Source organism: Schistocerca nitens, chromosome 2 (assembly GCF_023898315.1).
Source record: "Schistocerca nitens isolate TAMUIC-IGC-003100 chromosome 2, iqSchNite1.1, whole genome shotgun sequence".
NCBI classification, from domain to species: domain Eukaryota; kingdom Metazoa; phylum Arthropoda; class Insecta; order Orthoptera; family Acrididae; genus Schistocerca; species Schistocerca nitens.
Window position 1 is genome coordinate 1007326444 of NC_064615.1, and position 9485 is coordinate 1007335928.

At 46.8% G+C, this 9485-nt stretch overlaps 1 pseudogene; it reads left to right on the plus strand.

Annotated features, from left to right (window-relative positions):
• The first annotated feature begins 8200 nt into the window (after positions 1–8200).
• Positions 8201–8318, plus strand: LOC126238149 (5S ribosomal RNA; annotated as a pseudogene).
• Positions 8319–9485: the final 1167 nt, after the last annotated feature.

Here is a 9485-nt window from a genome sequence, read left to right on the forward strand (position 1 = left end):
ACGCCAAATTCCGCGGTACTGTCTTAACGAATGCGAACGTCGTACGTCCCACATTCATTTCTGCGTGCTGCTTGTCTGTCATCTGTTCGCAGTGACAACCTCACTCAAACGCTGTTGCTCTTGGTCGTTAAGTGAAGTGCGTTGGCCACTGCGTCGTCCGTGGTGAGAGGTAAAGCCAGAATTTTGGAATTCTCGGCACACTCTTGACTCTGTGGATCTCGGAGTATTGTATTCCCTAACGATTTCCGAAATGGAATGTCCCATGCGTCTTGCACCAACTACCATTCCGCATTCAGAGTCTTATTTCCGTCGTGCAGTCATAGTCAGTTGCCGGCCTGAGTGGCCGAGCGGTTCTAGGCGCTACAGTTTGGAACGGCGTAACCGCTACGGTTGCAGGTTCGAATCCTGCCTCGGGCATGGATGCGTGTGATGTCCTTAGGTTAGTTAGGTTTAAATACTTGTAAGTTATAGGGGACTGATGACCTCAAAAATTAAGTCCCATAGTGTTCAGAGCCATAGTCAAGTCAGGAACATTTTCCCATGAGTCACCTGTGTACAAATGACAGCTCCGCCAATACACTGCCCTTTTATACCTTGTGTAAGCATTATTACCGCCAACAACTGTATATGTGCATACCGCTATCCCATGTGTTTGTCAAAAAAATATTCAAATGTGTGTGAAATCTTATGGAACTTAACTACTAAGGTCATCAGTCCCTAAGCTTCCACACTAATTAACGTAAATTATCCTAAGGACAAACACATACACCCATGCCCAAGGGATGACTCGATCCTCCGCCGGGACCAGCCGCACAGGCCATGACTGCAGCGCCTTAGACCGCTCGGCTAATCCCGCGGGGCCATGTGTTTGTCACCTCAGTGTGTAACTTACTCAGCTAAACGGCGTGTTTTGTTTGACGCGTCAATATGAAGTAACTCATAGTTTTCTGTATTTCTGTCCCACTTTTTCCGAGGGAAAGTGAAATAATTTTTAAACTATATTATTTAATAGTTTAATCATTAGACTAAAAAAATAAAAATTTATATATTTTCATTCTTGCGCTCATTATACAGGGTGATTCAAAAAGAATACCACAACTTTAAAAATGTGTATTTAATGAAAGAAACATAATATAACCTTCTGTAATACATCATTACAAAGAGTATTTAAAAAGTTTTTTTTTCACTCAAAAACAAGTTCAGAGATGTTCAATATGGCCCCTCCAGACACACGAGCAATATCAACCCGATACTCCAACTCGTTCCACACTCTCTGTAGCATATCAGGCGTAACAGTTTGGATAGCTGCTGTTATTTCTCGTTTCAAATCATCAATGGTGGCTGGGAGAGGTGGCCAAAACACCATATCCTTAACATACCCCCATAAGAAAAAATCGCAGGGGGTAAGATCAGGGCTTCTTGGAGGCCAGTGATGAAGTGCTCTGTCACAGGCTGCCTGGCGGCCGATCCATCGCCTAGGGTAGTTGACGTTCAGGTTTCATAACTAACCTTTTTCGTAGGACTCTCCATACAGTTGATTGTGGAATTTGCAGCTCTCTGCTAGCTCTGCGAGTCGATTTCCCTGGGCTGCGAACAAATGCTTGCTGGATGCGTGCTACATTTTCATCACTCGTTCTCGGCCGTCCAGAACTTTTCCTTTTGTACAAACACCCATTCTCTGTAAACTGTTTACACCAACGTTTAACACACCACCCATCAGGAGGTTTAACACCATACTTCGTTCGAAAAGCATGCTGAACAACTGTCGTCGATTCACTTCTGCCGTACTCAATAACACAAAAAGCTTTCTGTTGAGCGGTCGCCATCTTAGCATCAACAGACGCTGACGCCTAGTCAACAGCGCCTCAAGCGAACAAATGTACAGCTAAATGAAACTTTATAGCTCCCTTAATTCGCCGACAGATAGTGCTTAGCTCTGCCTTTTGTCGTTGCAGAGTTTTAAATTCCTAAAGTTGTGGTATTCTTTTTGAATCACCCTGTATAATATAGTACATTTTTTTTGTAGGTGGGACAATACGTCTAGTTCTTTCTACTTTCACAATAAAGTTTTCCAGCATTTTAGTGATTGTCTTAAATTGAGGTGAATTGTTTCCACTTTTAGAACTGAAAACTGGAATATGACGCACATATTTATTTCTGTTAGCGATGAACGTTTATACAGTATTTATTTTAAGTAAGAAAACATTTCCCCAGTCACGAGATTTAGATTAACTTTTAAGGATCTTACCAAGAGCGCAAGGATAGGAATGTAATGTTTCAGGGAGGGAGGCGGGGGACACCAAATGGTATGTCGACGAGGCTGGCCCCCAATCGAGTATGGTTTGGCACACAGCCCAGCCTGAATAAGGTGTTTAGGCAGTATCTGAGGCTCGTCCAGGCAAATTCTAGGCTGTTCTCAAATCTCCGCCGCAAAAAATAATCGCACAACCAGTTAAAGTACGATAACGCAGAGAACAAAGTATACGCGGTTTGCAGACTGCGCCCACGACCTCCTTCGGTTACCTTGATGACAATGGCTTCAGGAAGGCCGGAAACGTTCCTTTCGTGGCGAGAATCCGCGCACTATTGGCGGTGTGCTGTATTGTGTATTTAAACCGGCGACCTAGAAGCGAAGGAGAGGCTTCGTCCCGCCGTAGCCCTCAGTGGTTCACAAACCCACAACAGGCCACAGCAGTTCACCCACTCCACCGCCACCCCACACCGAGCCCTGGGTTAATGTTCGGTTCGGCCTCCGGTGGACCCCCCCCCCCCCCCGCCCCCCTCCCCAGGGAACGTCCCATATCAGACCGAGTGCAGCCCCGAATGTTCGCTTGGTAAAGTACGAGTAATAACGGTGTACGCGTACGTGGAGATAGTGTCTGCGCAGAAATCGCCGGCATAGTGTAACTGAGGTGGAATAAGGGGAACAAGCTCGCATTCACCATTCACCGAGGTAGATGGAAAACCGCCTTAAAAAACCGTCCACAGGCTGGGCGGCAGACCGGACCTCGACACTAATCCGACAAGCGGATTCCCGCTCGGGAAGCAGCACGTTAGACCGTGCGGCTAGCCTGGCGGGCTTTGGCGGTGTGTTACGCACGAGACAAATTATGCGACACGCCCCTCTATGCAATTAACCAGTAACATTTTCTGCTGTACCCAGATTAATTCTCTACACAGCCACGCTAACAAATCAAAGTAATTGAGAGCCTCCGGTCTCGCTTTCACCCTCGAGATTGGGTTAAACTACTAACTACTCAAATGTCAATAACAAAAGCCCTTTATCAACCCTCCTAACACCAAAAAGATTCCGAGACCCGACCGTTGGATTGAAAGGTGTTCACCGTTAACAATTCATAGCTCCCTCCAGCTCGTTACTAGCAGCTGTCTCCGATAATAACCACAAAGAATACAAGAATACAGTTCAAAGCCTGTAGGGAAAAAGACATGCTCACTCTCAAATTTGCACAGAAACAAAAGAAATTTGTCTGTATCGTGCAGCCGTTCAGTGTTCCGTCTTGGCCCCTGACATATACGAGAGCGTGCTGAAAGGTAATGCCTTCGAATTTTTATGGGAAAACCCTTAGAAGTTTTTAAATAAAACAAACGTTATTAGCATTCTACATCTTTATTCTTCATTTTTACGTATTTATTTCTCAAGATAGTCACCCTACGAAACAGATGAAAATCGGGTGGAGCCAAGCCGGTACTGTGTGGAGGACGATCGATGACCGTGAACGCTAGGTATCGGATTCTTGGAGAAGTCGCATCGTTCGTGTGTGGTCTGACACTGCAATGCTGGAGGAATGGGTGCTCCACATATGGACGAATTCGATACTGGATTACAGCGCACTGTTTTCCGTGCATCGACATAGTTGACGTTACAAACCGCCATGTTACACGCTATAATTCTGAACTCTGTAATAGTAGAGGGCTGCAAATATGTGATGTGAAAACTAAAGATGTAGAGTGTTAATAATGTTCATTTTATTTAAAAATCACTATGCGGTTTGACATAATTCGGAGGCATTACTTTTCAGCATGTCCTCATACTATTCGATAGTGGGCGAAACCGGTGGTAGTTTTAAAATAAAAATTGCATCTGGTGCCTGCATTTTGTTCAGCATTGAACCGAGTCTGTCACTTTCGTCCAACACCACCTCTATGATGTAAAGGCTCCCGCGTGCCGCGCTCAGGTTTCTTTTTACAGAACAAGTCCACGATCACTAATACCTTACACTCGCTGACGAAATTAGGAAAATTCCTCAGCAGAAATCAACACCCGTGCTTTCGAATGATTTGTAGACTTTCTGTACCAAATAAGTAAGCTCTTGATCATTAAACGCCACAGAATTTGGATATCGAACCACTTTATAACTTTTCTGTATAGAAATGTTTAATTGTTGTTAACTAAACTTGCACCTGTTTTCTTATCTCAGGCTTCGTATGTCTGTGTTGTCTTCCTGTACAATGCAAGTGATATACACTAATGTTCAGAGAAAACAGATCACCTTGAACGACTAGAGGAAGGACGTTCACATTCACAGGTCATGTACATTACCAAGATCTGCAGAAGTGATTGGCATTCCAGTCACCTCGGTTCAGCATGTGTCCTGTTGCCTAGTAGGCCCAGGGACCATCATAGGGCATTATCACTTGTTCCACACGTGATGGCATCGACGCGTATAAGGCGCGAATGGCGTCCTGTGGTATAGGCATCCATGCTGCATTCAACTGATTCCGCAGTTCATCTGTGGTGGTTGGCATTGTGTGACAGCGCTGCGCCCATCATATCAGCACATCCCACAAATTTTCGATTGGCGACAAGTCTGGTGATACGGCGGGTCAGGAGAAAAGGCTAACATCATGTGACACCAATAAAGCACTTATTTGTGCAGCAACTTGTGGTTGTGCATTGTCTTGCTGAAAAGTGGTGTCTGGCGTGTTGTGCACAAAGAGTACGCCCACGGGTCGCAGAATGTCATGCACATAGGTCACACTGGTCACAGTACCCTGGACACACACCAACTGTGATTTGTGGTTGTAGCCAATAGCATCCCACTCTATAAGGCCTTGAGTTGGCACTGTACGTTTTGTGCGAATGTAGTCACTGTCATACCGCTCTGCCTGTCTGTGGCGAACCAAAAACCGGCCCTCATTTTCAGGCAGACAGGACCTTGATTCGTCCAAAAACACTATCTAATGCAATTCCTGCCCTCAGTGACAGCATTCCGTGCACCGTTGCTGTCTTTCCATACATAATTGCTGTCTAGTATGTTTGAAGAAGAATTAAATGATCTGCTGAACGGAATGAACAGTCTAATGAGTACAGAGTATGGTTTGAGAGTAAATCCGAGAAAGACGAAGGTAATGAGAAGTGGTAGAAATGAGAACAGCGAGAAACTTAACATCAGGATTGATGGCCACGAAGTCAATGAAGTTAAGGAATTCTGCTACCTAGGCAGTAAAATAACCAATGACGGACGGAGCAAGGAGGACATCAAAAGCAGACTCGCTATGGCAAAAAAGGCATTTCTGGCCAAGAGAAGTCTACTAATATCAAATACCGGCCTTAATTTGAGGAAGAAATTTCTGAGGATGTACGTCTGGAGTACAGCATTGTATGGTAGTGAAACATGGACTGTGGGAAAACCGGAACAGAAGAGAATCGAAGCATTTGAGATGTGGTGCTATAGACGAATGTTGAAAATTAGGTGGACTGATAAGGTAAGGAATGTGCTGGTTCTATGCAGAATCGGAGAGGAAAGGAGTATGTGGAAAACACTGATAAGGAGAAGGGACAGGATGACAGGACATCTGCTAAGACATGAGGGAAAGACTTCCATGGTACTAGAGGGAGCTGTAGAGGGCAAAAACCGCAGAGGAAGATAGAGATTGGAATACGTCAAGCAAATAATTGAGGACGTAGGTGGCAAGTGCTACTCTGAGATGAAGAGGTTAGCACAGGAGAGGAATTCGTGGCGGGCCGCATCAAACCAGTCAGTAGACAGATGGCCAAAAAAAAATGTTTGTGCACGTTCGTAAAAGGTAGGCGGAGAAGTGGACATCGCGCACCTAACACAGGCCGTAATTAACGGCGATAAGCTGTCACCTCTGATAGTGTATGATGTTTTCCAATGTTCCACTGTCACGCCACAGCCGAGGACGACGCACTTCAGCCCTGCAATGCCATTCGGATGTTGTGTCGATCATACCGGGAGGGAGGGGAGAGGGGTGTCTGGGTGGTGTGACCTGCCCCATTTCATCGAGTTCTATGACCTTCCGTGAACCATTCTGCACATACCCATTGCACTACCGAAACGCCTCATCCCACATGAGCATCTATTTCCCGGATGGATGCATCGCATTCTCTCAAGCGAATAATGGGTCCTGTTTCAAACTCACTGATCTGACGATAAGGTTCGCGCATACCTCTGCGAGGCATTCTGCACGTCTGCTTATAGTGACAACGAAAATCGCAGGGACATTTTACGAGTAGGTGGTGTTGCGCCACGACATCGATGTTGACCTTGAACCAGCGGGTCGACATGTTTCAAATGGTAATCATTTCTGCAGAACATACTAATGCACAAGTCCTGTGAATATGATAATACTATCTCTAGTCGTTGAATGTGTTCCGTTATTCGTGAATATTAGTGTGATTACGAAAACGCTTGAAGAGAAAATGAGCCGCCAAAATAATTTGAAATTGTATAGCGGTATTTGAATAATCTTTTATCACAATAACCAGAACACATAAAATGTATGTTAAATGTGGGGGAACTTCCAAGGGACCAAACCCCTGAGATCATCGGTCCCTAGACTTACACACTACTTAAACCAACTTAAACTAACTAAACAAACACCCATGCCCGAGGGAGGACTCGAACCTCCGGCGAGAGGAACCGCGCAATCCGTACATGGCGCCTCAAACCGCGCGGCCATTCCGCGCGGCAACACATAAAACAGTATCCCAAAGAAACTGTCTTGTGAAATTCTGTATTGCGTAGTGCACTGAACAGCTCTACAATGTGTGACGTCACACTGCCGGACTTTGAATTCCAACAGAGCTAACAGAATGAAAATACTACATAAAATACCAGTTGAATAAATAATCGAGAATGTGTCAGTGACATTGCCCTGCGATTTGAAGAAATAAAATGTCGAACAGAAATTGATCCACATGCAAACGTAACACTATAGAAGAAAACTGCCTGCGTATGAATTGAATTCTGATCATTACCCAAACTGCAGCTGATAACAGCACCGAAGTGTGATTGATCTCACTACGTTCTGACTGTGATGTAAAACTGGCCCCAACTAATTCTAAGGCTACCTGTGGCAATGGTAGCTCGCTAATGCTCGAAGTGATGAACACTCGTAGAAATACAGACCGCAACAAAGTAGGTAAAGGGAAGGAAAGGCTTGCGCTGTGCAATGCAAGGTTGTGCAGCCAGTCTAACAGATGAAGCCTTGACTTTAGTGATTATGTTCCGCAGAGTGCAGTGCGGTGTCACACCTAAACAGGCGACTCAGTCTGTGTCGCCTGGCCACCAAGAGCTGTTGCAGGACGATTGATTCACGGATCCAGTTATATGGCTCCTTCCGTGTACAGCGATTTTACGACTATGACGAGTGGGGCCTGAAGATGGCATCAATGAAATGCCGAAACTGGTAGCACATAGAAGTTCATAAAGTAAAATAAACTTCTAGAAATCATACGGCTGTTGGTAAATTATTGCATAAAGACGTTTATGATGAGACCATCCAAGCTGAAGAAAATCCCTCTTGCGCCTACAGCAAAAGGATGTGACAGTGGACAGGGCGGACGGAAATGACATGTTACCGAGCATCTAGCTACAAAGTTGAATTTTTATTAAGAAAAACCCGGCCGGCCGCGGTAGTCTAGCGGTTCTAGGCGCGCAGTCCGGAACCGCGCGACTGCTACGGTCGCAGGTTCGATTCCTGCCTCGGGCATGGATGTGTGTCATGTCCTTAGGTTAGTTAGGTTTAAGTAGTTCTAAGTTCTAGGGGACTGATGACCACAGATGTTAAGTCCCATAGTGCTCAGGACCATTTTTTAAGAAAAACCCGGACCCTCTGCTAGGCGGGATGAACGCTACGGAAACGAAACATGTCTGCGGCCGTGATGGTGCCGGGCAATAAATATCAAATAATATCGCATTTGAATTGCTCCGGTGGCAACGGCCTTGCCGCAGTGAATACACCGGTACCCGTGAGATCACCGAAGTTAAGCGCTGTCGGGTGTGGTCGGCACTTGGATGGGTGACCATCAAGGCCGCCATGCGCTGTTGCCATTTTTCGAGGTGCACTCAGCCTCGTGATACCAATTGAGGAGCTACTCGACCGAATAGTAGCGGCTTCGGTCAAGAATACCATCTTACGACCGGGAGAGCGGTGTGCTAACCCCACGCCCCTCCTATCCGCATCCTCCACCGAGGACACCGAGCGAGGTAGCGCAGTGGTTAGACACTGGACTCGCATTCGGGAGGACGACGGTTCAATCCCGCGTCCGGCCATCCTGATTTAGGTTTTCCGTGATTTCCCTAAATCGCTCCAGGCAAATGCCGGGATGGTTCCTTTCAAAGGACACGGCCGACTTCCTTCCCCATCTTTCCCCATCGTTCCCTAATCCGATGAGACCGATGACCTCGCTGTCTGGTCTCCTTCCCCAAACCAACCAACCAACCAACCAACCACCGAGGACACGGCGGTCGGACGGTCCCAGTGGGCCACTCGTGGCCAGGAGGCGGAATGCTTTATTTGCATTGCTCTGTCGTTTCATCAGACACTGTCGTTTAGACTGCCGTGTCTAGAAAGCCCGAGTATTTCTCCAGGCGCGGTCTACAGAGTGAAATATGGAGTCAGCAGAAGCCCTGGCTTCCGGTTGTACCGCGGCAGCGCCATCAGCATACAGACTTCTGAGAAGGCGGCGTCAGAAGTGCGCAGTGCCCTGCCCGACACGTATCCCGCCGCCCACGCCGTTACGCGGCGCCGTATCACCCACCGGCAGCGGCCGTGGCGTCCCGTCAGCAGTGGAGATAGCCGGCAGACTCATCCCGCTAGCTACCGCGTGGCTACCATCTTCCACGAGGCAGGCCACAGGCAACCCCACCCGCAATACGGCGCAAGCCGCGCTCGTATCGCCAGGTATGGCAGCCACATAAGGCTGACATTCAGCAGTAAAAACAACGGTAGGCGAGATCCGCAGAACGATATATAGCGGGCGCAAAAGCAACAAGTAACGCCGTCTTCTCTCCTGCGTCATAGAAGCGCAGGCGTAACGTTATGTCCAGAAATTTCATAATAAGGAAAACATTTCCCCCCACACCCTCTCCATTCACTCCCCCACTCCCTACCATCAAAATATAACTTGCTATCGTAGAATGAAGGCTTTCACGACCGGGTGACATGGCTGTTGATATACTTTCCGGGATGTGAGGTCGTGGTCCAAGAACTTTTCT